This window comes from Giraffa tippelskirchi, chromosome X (genome assembly GCF_054371585.1).
Source record: "Giraffa tippelskirchi isolate mGirTip1 chromosome X, T2T-mGirTip1v1.2.pri, whole genome shotgun sequence".
Lineage (NCBI taxonomy): Eukaryota > Metazoa > Chordata > Mammalia > Artiodactyla > Giraffidae > Giraffa > Giraffa tippelskirchi.
In genome coordinates this window covers 56270288-56289610 of record NC_137289.1, presented here as the reverse complement: position 1 = coordinate 56289610, position 19323 = coordinate 56270288, and the positions used below count along the sequence as shown (strand labels likewise).

Sequence of the window (19323 nt, the reverse complement as noted above, 5' to 3'; positions counted from 1 at the left end):
ACTTTTTTTAACTCTCTTCTTTCACTTTCATCAAGAGGATCTTTAGATCTTCTTCGCTTTCTGCCATAAGTGAGGTGTCAACTGCATATCTGAGGTTATTGATATTCCTCCTGGCAATCTTGATTCCAGTTTGTGCTTCATCCATTCCAGCATTTCCCATGATGTATTCTGCATATAAGTTAAATAAGCAGGGTGACAGTATACAGCCTTGACATACTCCTTTCCCGATTGGGAACCAGTCAGTTGTTCCATGTCTGGTTCTAACTCTTGCTTCTTGACCTGCATACAGATTTCTCAGGAGACAGGTCAAGTGGTCAGATATTCCCATCTCTTTCAAAATTTTCCACAGTTTGTTGTGATCCACACAGTCAAAGGTCAAATGATAGGGTGACTCTCTACAATTGAAGAAAACAAGCCCAGATCTTTGTGAATCTAGGACATCTGTCATTTGTGATGCCAAATGAATTGACAATCACAATCTGGGAGTTAGAGGCTTAGACTGCAAGCGGGAAGAAACATGGTGGCTGTCCCACTCTTGAATACCCAGGTCATTTATCTCAAGAAGAAAGAAGTGTTCTAAGCCTAGAAATGTGACAATAGAAGATTTAGCTACAGAATGGAACCAGAGATGAACTTGAAACAAGTGTCTGTGACCTAATGGAACCAGAGATGAACTTGAAACAAGTGTCTGTGACCTAAGTGCTTGCATTTGCAATTGGTTTGAGAGAGTCTAAAACTTACCCCCAGGATCACTAAAGAGAGAAAGAGAGAGAGAGAGCGCCCATTGAGGCTGAGAAATATCCTCAAATGAATGCTTGTTGGCAGACAATATTGACTTTAACCCAGTCCTCACTTTTGCATACTGCTTCATGTCCTCCACACCAGAACAGGATGTGGCGGCTCTTACTATTACTGCAGTTTGAAAATTATAGGGAAAATGTGATACTGGAATTAGGGTTCTATGTCTTCCCCTGATCTGTAACTCAGCGTATTCCCAACCTCTAGAAGCCCTTATACTTCCAGAACTCATACTTTGGAAAAATTCCAGAGAAAGTTTTCACAGCCCTCAAGGAAATGATTTTCCATTGGAGGAAACAATGCTAGCAGCCGATGCCCTGATGCCTGCTCAAGCCAGGCAGGAAGATGATGAGCCAGTGAAAGAGAACTGCGAGCTCATGGGTTCTCAGACAGTAGGGGATAAGGGCACGAAACCTGGATTCAGTCGCAACACAGAAGGAACCAAGGTTTTCTTGCAGCACAGAAGTTTATTATGAAGGGGGCTGGGCCAGTTTGTATTTACATGCTGGAATCCTGCAGCCCTGAGTCCAGGCCATAGTGAGGAAGATGTTACTCGGCTCGCCACAGGTGATGTCATCCCAGGAACATGCTGAGCCCTCTCTCCTGGGTCCCTGTTGCCAGACTGGGGTCTGGCACTGTCAGATAGACTCCACTTCTGTTTCTTGGGCCTGAGCTGGAGGGATGATATCTTTAAGGATTTCATCATAATAGGGGCTAAATACCTGCTGATTGTGACGCATCAGATTGAAAAACTTCCAACCCAGTTTTGTCAACTCCCCCTTGATGAGAATAATGCCAACAGGGAAGTCTAGCAGAGACTCCTGCATCCTGTGAACCAAACAGCCTTTGAGAAACAAGTGGGTCTGCTGATCTGTGTGCAAGAAAAAAGTTAAAAGGGAAAGATCAAAGAGGTTTCAGAAGAAATTCACAATGCCCTTGCCCTCTCTGTTCACCGACGTTTAAATTAACACATTTTCACTGACCTACCCACTCATTTAGGTAAACCATGTTAATGAATTTTTTTCTTTTCTTTTGGAAGAAGGAATGCTATAAAGCTCCTAAAAGCAATGCATTATTGAAAGATGTCCAGCCAGTAAGTCTCTGGCTGTTTATAATGTTATGGGGTGCTAAGTGAGCTCCCGATGCGTGTGACCTAACAAGAGGATCCTAGACATTGTACATGAAATTCTAAGGACACACATTGCAGCCAGTGTACCAACACTGGGTCCTACAACCATATCAGACTATGTCAAGATTCAAAAATTAGAAGCAAGGTGGTCGAGTTCACTGCTCCCATTCTTGCAGGGAATATATCCTTCGGCCTAAATTAGCATCAGCTCCTTAGAGGGAAGTAGTGACCGTCATGGTAACTTAAAGCATGGGATATAGAAAGGGTTTCCCATCACAGGTCTTGGGTTATAGTTAGAGAATGACCAGGAATCACTCAGCACTAGCACCTGCAAGTTACGCATCCTAGCTGACCTTAAAACCTTCAAACTGAAAGAGATCTATTTCAGTTCTGCACACCATACATAAAGAAACTAAAGCCAAAAGACTTTCCCAACGATCATTCCATTTTCGAATGGCTTCACAATTGACTTCCAGGCTTGAATCCACCTTCTTACCTTCCACATTCTTGCCACCCCTTCCCAGCCCCACCACCATAGGAGGACTCTTACCAATGATGCTACGAACATGGTTCTCTTTCTTGGCGATGTTCTGAAGTTGGCCTCTAAGAGAGGCTTTCTTTTCACTACTCAGGGCAGTTAGGCCCATGTCTTTGAGGCGTTCACGTATTTTCTGAGACACTTGTTCACTCACAGTCACCATAGCCTCTTCAGGCCTAGATAATGAAGGACAGAAAGCAGAGTGACCTTGGCATAGGGGCAAAGCCCAGAGAGTCCAACACCAGAAGCCAGGTCCACTTACAAAAGAATTCCAGCTCTCCACCACTAACAGGGGACTCAGCATTTCAAATCATTTCATTGTTACCCTCAAGATGTCAACTATTTCACACATATTAATTCGTACATATCAACTAATTCATACTATTCTCCACTTCAAATGAAACAAATTAGACAAGGGTTCAGTTCCATTCTTGGATCTACTCAGTATTCTTTGGCCCCATAAACTTTATTCAAATTCTGTTTTAAGATTTCTTAGGCATTTTCCATAGTTGTCTTCCCTACTTCAGCAATTAACTTGTAAATATATTGAGGTCTGAACTTCCAGTTCTTCTTTTTACTTCAGCTGAGGTGCCCTGCTTGAAGCAAATTATGGATACATATTGACCAAGGGATCAACTTCTGGATATACAAACACAAATCCAGTGTCACTTATTTAAGTATATAATGACTCACTTTTAGCACACACAGTACTGGATCTTTCATAGCAAACTAGTTACCACACTCACCTCCTTGGAAATAGGTTTTGTTTCCATCACAAGCCTTAAAACAGTTTATCAAAAGGCACCAATGACCTTTGAAGATGATGCCCAAGGTCTTTTGCGTGGTTTATGATGAAGAATAAGGCAGTAATACATTAACTGCCTAAGTTCCAAAACCAACATACTAGTTTCCACTCTCAGAAAGATCTAGGAAATTTGTTGTTGCTCATGTTGTTTAGTCTCTAAGTCATGTCTGACTCTTTTGCAACCCCGTGGACTGCAGCCTGCCAGGCTCATCTATCCATGGAATTCTCCAAGCAAGAACACTGGAGTGGGTTGCCATTTCTTACTCCAGGGGATCTTCCTGACCCAAGGTTCAAATCTGGGTCTCCTGCATTGGCAGACAGATTCTTTACCACTGAGTCACCGGGGAAGCCTCTATGAAGTTTACCTGGAGTTAAATTCCCCCATCAGGGCCTTGGTTATGTGTTTCAGTTTATTCACAAATTCAGTCGAACTGAATAAAGCGCTACCAGAGAAACTTCTGGCCACTAGCAAGACTGAGGCCAGAATGGCCAACTGCTTCAACTGGGACTCCTTGTCCCGCAGCTGGATTCTATCCATTAGCAGAGTCTGGTGAGGCAGGGAAAAGCAAGCTGTCAGAAGAGTGTTTTAGTTAAGGTATCGAATACAAAACAAAAAGGCAATATTCTAACCTATGTTCCTACCTCAGGAAACTCGTTACTGTCAAGATCCCAGAGAAGAAGGTTCAGGTAACCCTGGAACAGCACCATTGTGGAACTGGGAAGTTGTGGGTTGTCCACTGCCCAATTTGGAGATGAGCGGGCCATGCTGGAGGAGCTGGGAGAGTCAGGAGAACTTGAAGGTGGTGTAGTGAGGTCTAGAGCTGTTTTGGTTAACCATTTTGTGGTGCAATCAAGGAGATCTATGACATAGAAGGAAATATGTAAATATCTTCAAACACCAAGGCTTGAAAAGTAAGGCTTGAGGATATATTCTTCCTCAATAAATAAGTGATTTTGTACATTTTTTCTCTTGGAGAAATGTTCCTTCTTCCTACCCCAGGCCCTAGCCCCCTGTCCAACAGGGAGAAACTATTTATCAAAAAATAAAAAAGAAAGTATCCTTTCAGTGCAAGAAATCAGACTGAAAGTCAAATCTCCCCCTCTCCTGTCCTTAAATTTTGAACATACTGGGTTGCTTGTTGAGGAGTTCCTGGAATTTAGCTCATTCATACCAGATAGAATGTTCCTTCAGGTAGGGTGGGAGGCTCTGTATAGGATAGTTTACCATGTCCATTTTCATCAGGCCCAGAACATGGAAGATGCCCCTGTCAATGGAGGAAAAATCACATGCTTACACTCTAAAAGGTAATCTAGTGGGGTGAGGTGGAACTCAAGCTAAGAGTCCTAAAATTGCAGTGTCTTAGAGTTAAAAATGGCCTTAAAAACCGCAGTCCTACTTCAGTTTACAAATACACACATTGCAGCCAGGGACCCAAGGCCACAGTGTGAGTTGTTATCAGAGCTAGGAACAGATGCATCTTCTGACCTTTTAGTTACCAGTCTAGCGCTCTTTCCACTGTAGGTACTCCATCTCAGAAAAATGACTAAAATTCTAACTCTCTGTGGGTAGTTGGGATGATGGTGGTTGAATTTGCAACTCATTTGGCTTATGACTTTACCTCTGGGTCTTGGTTCTTCTATCTGTGAAACAGGGATCATCCTCATTCCTGTTCCCCCACGAGGTTTGAGTTAGGATACATAAGAAATTATCTGCAAAAGTGCTGCTTGAAATCTCCCAGAGAAACAGATACTGTACTCTGGTGTCTAGACAAGAATGTTGGAGTGGGTTGCCGTTTCCTTCTCCACAGGATCATCCCGACCCAGGCAGTGAACCCTCTTCTCTTGCATCTCCTACATTGGCAGGGGGATTCTTTACCACTAGTGTCACCTGGGAAGCCAGTATCTGAACAGCATCATTTCTTAGAAAGGGTCCAAATGATCTGAAGATCATCAAAAGGCTTCTGAGAAGCCATCCTTTGAAAATAAAAGCCAATAATCCAGAGAGGAACAATAGAGGTATTACTCCGTTCTTCAGTATAGAAGAACTAGGCAAGCCAGGGGCTATAACCCAGTATCTGGCCCAGAGTTTTCTGGTACAGTGTCTACGACAGGATACTACATCTAGTGTTCAGGAACAGTACATCTAGTTTCTCACCTCAGTAACTGCACAGGATCTGTTATGCTCTTTAGTTTTCGCACTGCTTCATCTCGGACTGGTGCACACAGCAGGGTCATCAAATTAAGAGTGTAGTTGGAGAGATGAGGGACATCCAGGGCCCCATGCTCTGCTTCCTGCTTGAGGAGATCTATGTCCAGAGCTTCTTCAATCTCATCTCTTAGGCTGTTCTGGCGTGGTAATAGCAGTGATAGCAATATCTGCCCAGAAAAGACAATCAATGGAGCCAGATTATTTGGAACCCCAAGCACTCTTTGATGAACAATCTCCTTAAGGCAAAGGCATGCCAGCCTATGTCTACTGGGGCTCCAGAAACCAGGTTTCCCAATTGCATATTCAGAATATGATTTCTCTCTGTTTAGGAGCCAGTTATAATTTAAGGCTTCATTGGGATTAGTAGTAACAGTAGTGCTGTACTATTTTCTGGGCAGAATGAGATAAAGATAGGAAGAAAAATAACTGTGACAAAAACAAATGCAAAGAAAAGCAAACATTATCCTAAATGGTGAAAAACTGAAAGCATTTCCCCTAACGTCAGGAACAAGACAAAGGTGCCCACTCTCACCCCTACTCCTCAACATAGTTTTGGAAGTTTTGGCCACAGCAATCAGAGCAGAAAAAGAAATAAATGGAATCCAGCTTTGGAACAGAAGAAGTAAAACTCTCACTATTTGCAGATGACATGATCCTCTACATAGAAAACCCTAAAGACTCCACCAGAAAATTACTAGAGCTAATCAATGAATATAGTAAAGTTGCAGGATATGAAATCAACACACAGAAATGCCTTGCATTCCTATACACTAACAACGAGAAAACAGAAAGAGAAATTAAGGAAACAATTCCATTCACCGTGGCAATGAAAAGAATAACATACTTAGGAATACATCTTCCTAAAGAAACAAAAGACTTAAATATAGAAAACTATAAACCACTGATGAAAGAAATCAAAGAGGACACAAATAGATGGAGAAATATACCGTGTTCATGGATCAGAAGAATCAATATAGTGCAAAAATGAGTATACTACCCAGAGCAATCTATAGATTCAATGCAATCCCTATCAAGCTACCAACAGTATTTTTCAGAGAACTAGAACAAATAATTTCACAATTTGTATGGAAATACAAAAAACCTCGAATAGCCAAAGCAATCTTGAGAAAGAAGAATGGAACTGGAGGCATCAACCTACCTGACTTCAGGCTCTACTACAAAGCCACAGTCATCAAGACAGTATGGTACTGGCACAAGGGCAGAAATATAGATCAGTGGAAGAAAATAGAAAGCCCTGAGATTAATCCACGCACCTATGGACACCATATCTTTGACAAAGGAAGCAAGCATATACAATGGAGAAAAGACAAACTCTTTAACAAGTGGTACTGGGAAAACTGGTCAACCAGTTGGAAAAGAATGAAACTAGAACACTTTCTAACACCATACACAAAAATAAACTCAAAATGGATTAAAGATCTAAACGTAAGACCAGAAACTATAAAACTCCTAGAGGAAAACATAGGCAAAACACTCTCCGACATAAACCACAGCAGGATCCTCTATGACCCTCCTCCCAGAATATTGGAAATAAAAGCAGAAATAAACAAACGGGACCTTATTAAAATTAAAGCTTTTGCACAACAAAGGAAACCATAAGCAAAGTGAAAGGACAGCCTTCAGAATGGGAGAAAATAATAGCAAAGGAAACTACTGCTGCAGAAACTACTGTATGAGCCAAAGCAGCGTGTCCACATAAGCACTGTTGACTTCAGTCTCATGCAGGTCTAAATGATTAAAACAAATCTGCTGAGTTGCAGTTCTTAATTTGGGGAGAAAAACCGTGTCTATTGATTACTATGAGCCATACGCTTTAAAAGGATAACTCATTTCAGAGAGGTAACTCTATAGATTGGTGCTGATACAGAAGGTTATGATGAGGACAAGGAATTCCAGAGGTATGAAAACATTCTCTTGACCAAGAGGTCATGGATATTGTAGGTGGCCAACCAAGAATGGTATACAGACAGCAGACTGGTTCCAGACTCTGTGTTCTGGTCACACACTAGGTTCACACTGAAAAGTAACAGTGGGATAAACTTTACTAATTGACAAAATCTGGCAAATCAGCCTCAGTTACTGAAAAGATGAGATCATGACAGATCTCTTTGGAATGCCACATAAGTCATTTCTAGTACTACTGCTAATTAGACCCAGTCACAGCTGAATCTATTTCATGGCCTCTAAGTTTTGTGTATAGTAGAAAGCTATCTCTCTCTCTATATATATGTGTGTGTGTGTGTGTGCGTGCGCACGCGCGTGTGTGTGTGTCTCTCTGTGTGTGTGCGCAGTACATGAATAGCTTCATGTTAGCTGAAAACATTTTCTTCTTTTAAATAAACCCAGAAAAGAAGCTATCAGAACATTTAATCACCATACTCCATGTGCCTGAATTACAACAGTTACAAATGAGTGGAATCTGAATTGATTAGATCTTACAGTTCATATTCTGTCTGTGTCTCCCCAGAATGGAGAGAAAAAGAGTAGGAACATATCTTGTAGGGTTGAGCTTGTTGTTAAACTGAACATCCAGAAACACCTATTTTGCTGGTTTGTGTGGGAAACTGCAGGATCATCAGTATGTCCAAAATTAGTTTGACCTAATCTTTCTGGTTTGCTGGCTTTGGTAAACAATGCTATCCATTAAGGGGGATGTTTTGCTAGGTTTCTGCAATATGGCATGGCTATATATATGAGCTGAAGAAAATGCAGCAGATCTAATTTTCCATTGTGGCTAAAGATGAGGAATTTAGAAAAGACAAGAGACTCTGTTTGTGGTTCTAGGCTTACTGAAAAATGTCCTAAGTTTTGGAGTGAAGAACAGTAAGTGAAGACATTTACTTGTGCAAGTGACTGTGTCTCATCTAACTGTGGAGAATTACTTATGGGACACACAAAATTAAGAGCCACAAATGAGGCTTATCTTTATTTAAAATAGAAATTACTCTAAAATTTTAAGACAGAGTTAGGAAACATCTATATATAGTCATAGAATGGAATCTGACATCAAGGCCAAATATAGTTCTTTTAATTAGCATGTGATTATAGTTTCTTTTAATTAGTATACTTCTTTTAATAGGCACAACAATTTTACCTAGCCCAACTATGCTCTCCTGAGGGTGACTGGGCTCAACTTTTTACATCAAAAGACAAATTCTGGCCTTCTCCTTATCCCTCTTCAAGTCAGATTTTGCTTCTGTCAGACCTGATACTCCAATCAGTCACTCTTTCTCTGAGAGGATTACCAGGTTTTTCTCAGGACCTTCTAAAAACTTTGAGCTGCATCAGTGGACCCCGGTCAGCAGTTAAAGATCTGTATCTCTGGGGGCCAGTTTAGACATTATCAAGCACTGTATTTAGGCAAGCAGCTTGATGAGCTTGCCCGTGATTTGGTAGGATTTCATGAGAACAAATTTCTCTTCTGTTATTTTTTTGCTTTGAGCTGGCCATTTTGGAAGTTGGTGCCAGTGGCTTTAGGAGAAGGAGTGGCTTCATCTCACATGGAAAAGTGGGAAATGATAGCAACAGAACACTTGTGATGCTGTTACCCTGAAGGTAAATACTGAAATCCTGGGTCTAACACAAATATGTACAAGTGAGCTAGATACCCTATGTGAATGTACTTTCAGAAAGCAAAGCTGACTTACCTAGCAACAGTACAGTGATATTACTAGCATCAGATGAAACTGTGTTATTTCTGCGGAAATTGTATTCAAAACCTGTTTTTGTTTGTATCTTTCTGAAATTCATTTACATAAATAGATGTAACTCTATTGTCGGTATTAACCAATGGGAAAGAAGAGAAGCAGTTCCAGGTAGTACTCTATGACATAAAGCAGAGTATGCTTACCCTCCAGTCCCTGGTGGCTCAGTGATAAAGAATCTGCCTGCAAGGCCTGAGACCTGGGATCAATCCCTGGGTCGGGAAGATTCGCTGAATGAGGGCATGGCAACCTACTCCAGTAATCTTGCCTGGAGAATCCCAAGGACTGAGCAGCCTGGCAGGCTACATCCTATAGGGTCGCAAAGAGTCAGACACGACTGAGGTGACTGAGCATCAGTCATCACAATGTAGTATTCAACAGCTCTGGGGTGAATGTAATAGGTTGAATAATAGGCTCATCCTGTGAGGAGTACCACAGCACAGAAATAAAAAATTACCTTCACAATGAAAACTTCTGCCCAGTAAAGGATGGAGAGAAATGAGACCACAGGGATTCTGTGTATGGTGTTGATTTATGAGCTCTGTCTTTTCTCCTGATATGACTCTTCAGTGTAGTGTGGACCCCTTCCATGTGAAACACATTGTGCATAAACTTGTAATTCATAGACTTGCGTAGTACCAGACTAGAATGAACATTTTCATGGATTGCCTCTTTTATATCCACTCAAATATTTTCCATTCAATACATAATTGTGGAGTGTGATGTCAGGAAGTTGGCAGGAATCTGCAAGTACACATTTTGGCAAATAACCATGGAGACTTTTTTTTTTCCTAGGAGCCCCAGTGTCCCGTGGTAAAGGCTCAGCACCCTGATGTATTTATTAAAAAAATCCAAGAATAGACACATTGAAGACACTAAGAACAGGGTCATTTAACCAATATCAATCTTCCACCAAGACTATACATATCAATGCCTAGAGAGATGCACTAGACTGGTAATACTTCCCACAAGGGAAGGTGAGAGTGTGGTGAACACCTAAATGATTCAGTGGTGCTAGAGGCTGCCCAAGAATTGCACTTCTTTCTTGCCTAAATACAGAACCCAGAAGGAATAGCAGGGCTAAATAATCTTGGGAGAGCAAGGAGCTGGACATCACCAGATGGTCAATACCGAAATCAGATTGATCGTATTCTTTGCAGTCAAAAATGGAGAATCTCTATACAGTCAGCAAAAACAAGACTGGGAGCTGACTGTGGCTCAGATAATCAAGTCCTTATTGCAAAATTCAGACTTAAGTTGAAGAGAAAGTTGGGAAAACCGCTAGGCCATTCAGATATGACCTAAATCAAATCCCTTATGATTATGCAGTGGATGTGACAAATAGCTTCAAGGGATTAGACCTGATAGAGAGAGTGCCTGAAGAACTGTGGATGGAGGTTCCTAACACTGCACAGGAGGCAATGATCAAAATTATCACCAAGAAGGAGAAATGCAGAAAGGCAAAATGGTTGTCTGAGGATGCCTTAGAAATAGCTGAGAAAAGAAGGGAAGTGAAAGGCAAGGAGAAAAGGAAAGATGTACTCATCTGAATGCAGAATTTCAAAGAATAGCAAGGACAGAAAATAAAGCCTTCTTCACGAACAATGCAAAGAAATAGAGGAAAACAATAGAAAGGGATAGAGTCGAGATGTCTTCAAGAAAATTAGAGATACCAAGGGAATATTTCATGCAAAGATGGGCACAATAAAGGACAGAAAGTGTATATGCCTAACAGAAACAGAAGATATTAAGAAGTGTAAGTAAGTCAGTGTTAGTCGCTCAATCATGCCCAACTCTTTGCAACCACATGGACTGCCGCCCACCAGGCTCCTGTGTCCATGAGATTTTCCAGGCAAGGATCCTAGAATGGGTTGCCATTTCCTTCTCCAGGGCATCTTCCCGACCCAGGGATCAAACCTGGGTCTCCTGCACTGCAGGCAGCTTCTTTACCAACTGAGCTACAAGGGAAGCAAAAATGCACACAAAACCTCAGCACAGGCCACAGGACAGGGAAAGGTCAGTTTTCATTGCAATCCCAAAGAAGGGAAATGCCAAAGAATATTCAAACTACCCCACAATTGCACTCATTTCACCTGCTAGCAAAGTAAGCCTCAAAATCCTTCAAGCTAGGCTTCAATAGTATGTGAACTGAGAACATCCAAATGTACAAGCTGGATTCAGAAAGGACAGAGAAACCAGAGATCAAATTGAGAGCATCTGTTGGATCATAGAAAAAGCAAGAGAATTCCAGAAAAACACCTACTTCTCCTTCATTGCCTATACTAAATCCACTGAGTGTGTGAATCACAACAACCTGTGGAAAATTCTTAAAGAGATGAACATACCAGACCACCTTACCTGCCTCCTGAGAAACCTGTATGCAGGTCAAGAAGCAACAGTTAGGACCAGGCATGGAACAATGGACTGGTTCCAAATTGGGAAAGGAGTACCTCAAGACTATATATTGTCACCCTGCTTATTTAATTATATGCAGAGTACATCATGCAAAATGCCAGGGTGGATGAAACTAAAACTGGAATCAAGATTGACTGAAGAAGTATCAGTAACCTCAGATATGCAGATGACACCACCTTAATGGCAGAAAGCGAAGAGGAACTAAAGAGCCCCTTGATGAAGAGGAAGAAAGAGAGTGAAAGTGTTGGCTTAAAAGTCAGTATTCAGAAAACCAAGATCATGGCCTCTGACCCCACCACTTGATGGCAAATAGGTGGGGAAACAATGGAAAGAGTATGAGATCTTATTTGCTTTGGCTTCAAAATCACTGCAGACGGCAGACGGTGACTGCAGCCATGAAATTAAAAGATGCTTTCTCCTTGGAAAACAGCTATGACAAACTTAGACATCATATTCAAAAGCAGAGACATCACTTTGCGGATAAATGTCCATATAGTCAAAGCTATAGTTTTGCCAGTAGTCATGTATGGATGTGAGAGGTGGAGCATAAAAAGGCTGAGCACTGAAGAATTACTGTTTTTGAACTGTGGTGCTGCAGAATATTCTTGAGAGTCCCTTGGACAGCACGATGATCAAACCATTCAGTGCTAAAGGAAATCAACCCTGAACATTCATTGGAAGGATTGATGCTGACCCTGAAGCTCCAGCACCCTTGCTGCTTTATGCAAAGAGCCAAGTCACTGAAACAGACCCTGATGCTGTGAAAGATTTAGGGCAGGAGGAGAAGGGGGCCACAGAGGATGAGATGGTTTGATGACATCGACTCAGTAGACATGAGTTTGAGCAAACTTCAGTGGATAGCGAAGGACAGGGAAGCCTGGCATGGTGCAGTCCATGTTTCGCAAAGCACTGGACACGACTGACCAACTGAACAACAGCAAACAACGAGTTGGGGAAAGAATGACAGCCAATTGGACACCAATTCAACAAATCTCTGCTGTTCCTACTAACTGCCTCACGGACTGCCCCTCACAAACTTCACAGGACCCATCACCCAGGGAAGCCCCAATTGGCCTACAAGCATCCTCAGCACTCCTTGTGTCCTTCCTCTTCAAAATTGGCATTCCATAGACACCCCTGCTGAAGGTGCAATCAAACCTCTACAGAACATGCACAGGCATAGAAAGAGAACTGGGACCACTTTGCTTGATGGGGTGAACAGTTGTACCTTAATCACTTCTGGGGACCAAGATAGGGATAATAAATAAGAGGCTATCATCACGTGTGCTAGCTTTGTGCAATTGACAGACGGTGTATATCATCCTAACACTTCATTCACAAGATGAACAAGAGGGGTTGATCAGATGAATACATAGAGGAAGGCTAAGAGACCCCCCAGTATACCTAGCTTGGCTGACTGGTGCACGTGCTTATCTCCTGAAGAAAGTTCCTAAAGACTGGTGGAGGAGAGTAATTCCTCAAATGTGAAGACACCAACGTGAGATTTCCAGCAATGGGAAAAATCTAGGAAGCCCAACACCGCACTAATGAACAAGTTAATATCCCAGTAATTGACCCCATAGAAACGCAGGTCCATGAAGTGCCTGACAAACAATTCAGAATGATTGCTTTAAAGATGCTCAGACAGCTACAAGACAACGCAATGAGATCAGGAAAGCAATACTTGAACAGAATGGAAAGTCAACAAGAAGATAGAAATCATGAAAAGGAGCCCAAAAAGATATTCTGGAGCTGAAGAATACAATGGATGAGAGTAGAAATATTCTAGAGACCTTGAACAGCAGACTGTGTCAAGCAGAAGAAAGAATTTATGAACTCAAAAATAGATAATTTCAAGTTATCTAATCAGACATGAAAAAAATGAAAAAGAGTGGCAGAAATCTATGAGACTTTTTGAACCCCATTACATGGACCCATAATGGGGGACCCTAGGTAAGGAGACAAAAGAGAAGGAGGAGGAGGAGACAGAAGGAGGAGGAAAGACAGAAAAGGGAAAATTTTATTTATGGAAATAATGGCTGAAAACTACTCAATTTATGGAACAACATCGACATCCGAATTCATAAAACTCCCAATTTCCTGAACAATATCATCTCAGAGTAGGTTATATGAAGACACATTTTAATAAAAACCTCAAAAGTCAAAGACAGGAAAAGAATTGTTTTTTTTTTCTAACTGTCTTGATATTTTACTTATTTTGAGTTCTTACAATACAGAATTTCATTTCAACTTTTTTAAGGTCAGTTTTTCTTGGAGTATATTTGCTTTAAAATATTGTGTTAGTTTGGTATCCAGGAACGTTAGTCAGCTATACATCAACATATATCCCCTCGTTTTTGGTTTTCCTGCCTATTTAGGTCACCACAGAGCACTGAGTAAAGTTTCCTGTGCTATACAGTAGGTTTTCATTAGTTACCTACTTTATACCTAGTAGGGTGTGTGTGTCAATCCCAGTCCCCCAATGCATCCCACACCCTACCCCACCCTCAGTATCCATGAGTCCATTCTCTATGACTGTCTTTATTTCTGCTTTACAGATAAGTTCATCGGTGTCTTTTTTCTAGATTCCACAATTGTTACTGTATGATGTTTCTTTTTCTCACTTTGAATTCCTTCCCTCTGTATACAGTATCTACGTCATTCCTTTCAGTGTCTGAGGAACATTCCGTTGTATATATTTGTATATATGTACCACGGTTTCTTTGTGCATTCTTCTGTGATGGAGATTTACGTTGATTCTATGTCCAGGGTATTGTAAATAGTGCTGCAATGAACACTGGGGCCATGTGTCTTTTTCAATTATGGTTTTCTCTGGGTGTATGCCCAAGAGGGAGATTGCTGGGTGATATGATAATTCTATGCTTAGCTTTTTTTTTTTTATTACTTTTTTATTTTTTTAATTTTTATTTTTTTAAATAAATTGATTTATTTAGTTGGGGGCAAATTACTTTCCAATATTGTAGTGGTTTTTGCCATACATATGCTTAGCTTTTTTAAGGAACCTCCATACTGTTCTCCATAGTGGCAGTATCAATTTACATTACCACCGATACTGTAAGATGGTTCCCTTTAAAGGAGAGAATTTTTAAGTTTGTGAGAGAAATGCGACTTGTCACATAAAAGGCAACCCCATAAGGCTATCAGGAAATTTCTGAAAAGAAACATTGCAGTCCTGGAGAGAGTGGGATGATATATTCAAAGTGCTGAAAGAAAACAAGTGACAACAAAGAACACTCTATTCAGAAAGGCTGTCCTTCAGAAAAGAAAGATAACGACATTCCCAGAGAAACCAAAGCTGAGGGAGTTTTTCACCACTAGACCTGCCTTAAACAAAATGCTCAAGGGAGTTCTTTAAGCGGAAACAAAAAGACACCAACTAATAAACATAAAATCCTTGGAAAGGATGTAACTCACAAGAAAAAGTAAAGCAAATAGTCAAATTGAGAACACTTGAAACTTCCGTATAAAAGTGAAATGTATTAAAAATAAATGACCCAATCAAATAATGGGCCAAAGAACTAAACTGACATTTCTCCAAAGAAAACACACGGATGGCTGACAAACATATGAAAAGATGCTCAACATCACTCATTTTCAGAGAAATGAAAAGCAAAACCACAATGAGGTACCATCTCATGCTGGCCAGATGGGTCCCGTCAGAAAGTCTACAGTAAATGCTGGAGAGGGTGTGGAGAAAACGGAACCCTCTTCCACGGTTGGTGGCAAGGCAAACTACTACAGCCACTATGGAGAACGGTGTGGAGATTCCTTGAAAAACAGAAAATACAACTGCCACATGACCCAGCAATCCCACTGCTGGGCATACACACCCAGGAAACTGGAATTGAAAGAGACACATGTACCCCGATGTTCATTGCAGCACTGTTTACTAGGACATGGAAGCAACCTAGATGTCCATCAGCAGACGAATGGACAAGAAAGTTGTGGTACAGATACACAATGGAATATTACTCAGCTATTAAAAACTGCATTTGAGTGAGTTCTAATGAGGTGGATGAAACTGGAGCCTGTTATACAATGTAAAGTAAGTGAGAAAATCAAACACAGTGTATTAATGCATATACATGGAAGTTAGAAAGATGGTAACGATGTCCCTATATGCAAGACAGTAAAAGAGACACGGGTATAAAGTACAGATTTTAGGACCATGTGGGAGAAGGCGAGGGTGGGATGATTTGAGAGAATAGCATCGAAACATGTATGTTACCATACGTGAAATAGATGACCAGTCCAAGTGTGATGTATGAAATAGGTCACTCAAAGCCAGTTCACTGGGATAACCAAGAAGCATGGGATGGGGAGGGAGGTGGGAGGGAGTTCGGGATGGGGGACACATGTACACCTGCGACTGATTCATGTCAATATACAGCAAAAACCACCAAAATAGTGTAAAGTAGTTAGCCTCCATTTAAATTAAATTAATTAATTATTAAAAAATAAAGTTGCAATAATTTGTTAGTGCTCACAATATCAAAAGATGTAAACCAGGACACCAGTAACACAAAATGAGATGGGAAAAAATAAAAGCATAGAGTTTTTCCATGCAATCAAAGTTAAGCTGCTATTATTAATATCTTAAATCAGACTGGTACAATTAAAGATCTTTCATGTAAGCATGGTGGTAACCATCATTATTAATTAATCAGTGTTTTATTTTTGGTAGGTCTTTGAAATGTAGCGTATTATTTCATTATAGAAGCAGGATGAATAATTCATTAAAGAATTTTGCATGGTTTTTCTTTTTAATTCAAGTACAGTTGATTTGGACTCTTCTGGTGGCTTAGCAGTAAAGAAGCTGCCTGCCAAGAATAAGATGTGGCTTCAATCCCTAGGTCAGGAAGATCCCATGGAGAAGGAAATGGCAATGCACTCCAGTATCCTTACCTGGGAAAGCCCATGGACAGAGGATCCTGGTGGTAAATGATTAATACACAGGGTCAGAAGAGTCGGACACGATTTATCGACAAAACAACAACAATAGTTGATTTACAGTATTATATTAGTTTTCAGTGTATGGCATAGTGATCCAGTAGTTTCCCAGGTTATACCCCACTATTAGTTATTATCAGATGATGCTTATAATTCACTGTGCTACAGTGTATATGATTGCTGTTTATCTATTTTATACTTAGTAATTGTATCTCTTAATCCCATTCCACTGGTTTGTCCCTTGTACCTTCCCTCACCCGTTTGTAACCAAAATTTTGTTTTCCTTATCTGTGAGTCTGTTTCCAATTTGTGTATGCATTCATTTGTATTCTTTTTTTAGTTTCCGCATGCAAGTGGTGTCATACAGTTATGTGTCCTTCTATGTCTGACATTTCACTAAACATAATATTGTCTAGGTCCATCCATATTGCAGCAAATAGCAGAATTTCATTCTTTTCATGGCTGAGTAATATTTCTCTCTGTGTGTGTGTGTGTGTGTGTCTGTGTTTGTGTCTGTGTGTGTGTGTGCATAGGCACGAGCGTGCACCACATTATTCTATCCATTTATCTGTTGATGGACACGGGTTGCTGCCATACATTTGCTACTGTAGTGCTGCTATGAACAATGGGGTTATGTATCTTTTCATTGTTTTTGTTATTGTTCTGGATATATATCCAGGAGTGGAATTGTTGGATCATGTGGTAGTTTTATTTTTAGTTTTTGAAGGAGCTCCATATGGTTTTCCATAGTGGCTGCACCAATTTCCATTCCCACCAACAGGGTGAAAGAACTCCCTGTTCTCCACAGTCTCTCGAACATTTGTTATTTGTAGACCTCTTTATGACATCCATTTGGACTGCAGTGAAGTGGTACCTCATGGTTGTTTTGATTTGTATCCCTCTTACTAGCGATGTTGAGCATCTTTTCCTGTGCCTGTTAACCATCTGTACATCTTCTCTGGAGAAATGTCTATTCAGGCTTCCTGCCCATTTTTGACTGAATTGTTTTTTGTTTTGATACTTAGTTCTATGAGTTGTTTATATAGTTTGAATTCAAAACCCTTCTTGATCACATTGTTTGCAAATATTTTATCCCAATCCTTAGGTTTTCATTTTTTATGGTTTTCTTGCCTGTGCAAAAACTCTTAAGTTTAATTACGTCTCGTTTGACTATTTTTGCTTTTATTTCTTTTGCCTTAGAAGACTCATCAAAAAAATACTGCTATTTTTGTCAATGAGTGTTCTGCTTATGTTCTCTTCTAGGAGCTTTGTGGTTTGAAGTCTTAAACGTAGCTCCTTAAAACTTTTGGAGTTTATTTTTGTATATGGTGTGAGAGAAAGTTCTAATCTTTGTTTTGCAAGTACATGACTAGAGAAGGCAATGGCACTCCACTCCAGTACTCTTTCCTGGAAAATCCCATGGAGGGAGGAGCCTCGTAGGCTACAGTCCATGGGGTCGCTAAGAGTCGGGGAATGAGAGATTTCACTTTCACTTTTCCCTTTCATGCACTGGAGAAGGAAACGGCAACCCACTCCAGTATTCTTGCCTGGAGAATCTCAGGGTCGGCGGAGCCTGGTGGGCTGCCGTCTATGGGGTTGCACAGAGTCGGACACGACTGAAGTGACTTAGCAGCAGACCCGTTTTCCCAGCACCACGTATTGAAAACTGTCTTTTCTCCATTGTATATCTTGCCTCCTTTTTCATAGGTTAATTGACCATAGGTGCATGGGTTTATTTCTGGACTGTTTATTCTACATCATTCATCTATGTCTGTGTTCTGTACCAGTATTATGCTGTTTTGATTACTGTAGCTTTGTTGTATAGTCTAGATTTTGAGAGGGTTATACCTCCATCTTTGCTTTTTGTTCAAGATGGCTTTAGCAATTGGAGGTCTTTTGTGATTCCATATAAATTTTGGATTATTGGTTCTAGTTTCGTGAAAAATGGCATGGGTATTTGGATAGGGATTGCATTAAAGCTGTACATTGCTTTGGGTAGTATGGACATTTTAACAATATTAATTCTTTCAACCCAAGAGCACAGGATATCTAGTTCTCTATTCACCTTCAATTTCTTTCATCAGTTTTTAAAGTATAGGGTTTTCACCTCCTTGGTTACGTGTGCTCCTAGGCATTTTATTCTTTTTGATGCAATTGAAACAGAATTTTTAAAAATCTTTCTGTTTGTGATATTCCATTATTAGTGTGTAGAAATGTAAGTGATTTCTGCATGTTAATTTTCTACCCTGCAACTTTAAAGGATTCATTCATGAGTTGTAATAGTTTTAGGTGGTCTTTAGAGCTTTCAATACAAAGTATCATGTCATCTGCAAAGGATGTGTTTTCTCTCTTCCCTTCCAGTATGGGGGACTTGATTTTGTTTTCATTTGGTTGCTGTGGCTAGTAAGACTTTCAATAATATGTTAAATAGAAGTGATGTGAGTGGTATCCTTATCTTGTACCTGAATTCCACAGGAAGTCTTTCAGCTTTTCACTGCTCCCTGAGATGTTGGCTGTGGGTTTCTCATACATGCCTTTAGTATTTTGAGCCATATTCCCTCTAAACTTTGTTGAGAGTTGTTGTCATGAATGGATGTTCAATTGTGTCAAACAGTTTTTCTGCATCTGCTGAGATAATTATGTGAGTTTTAACTTTTGTTCTATTGTAATGGTGCATGACACATAGATTTGCAGATGTTGTATCATCCTTGTGACCCTGAAATAAATGCTGTG

The 19323-nt window shown here is 40.4% G+C and overlaps 1 pseudogene across 1 annotated transcript; it reads right to left on the bottom strand.

The window, feature by feature from the left end:
• Positions 1–1360: 1360 nt before the first annotated feature.
• Positions 1361–5482, bottom strand: LOC145535364 (T-complex protein 11-like X-linked protein 2; annotated as a pseudogene). The gene is made up of 6 exons (XR_014075390.1): positions 5426–5482; positions 4399–4535; positions 3913–4130; positions 3636–3817; positions 2478–2641; positions 1361–1669 (listed from the first exon to the last, which is right to left on the bottom strand). The product of XR_014075390.1 is annotated as a T-complex protein 11-like X-linked protein 2 (transcript).
• Between the last annotated feature and the right edge of the window lie 13841 nt (positions 5483–19323).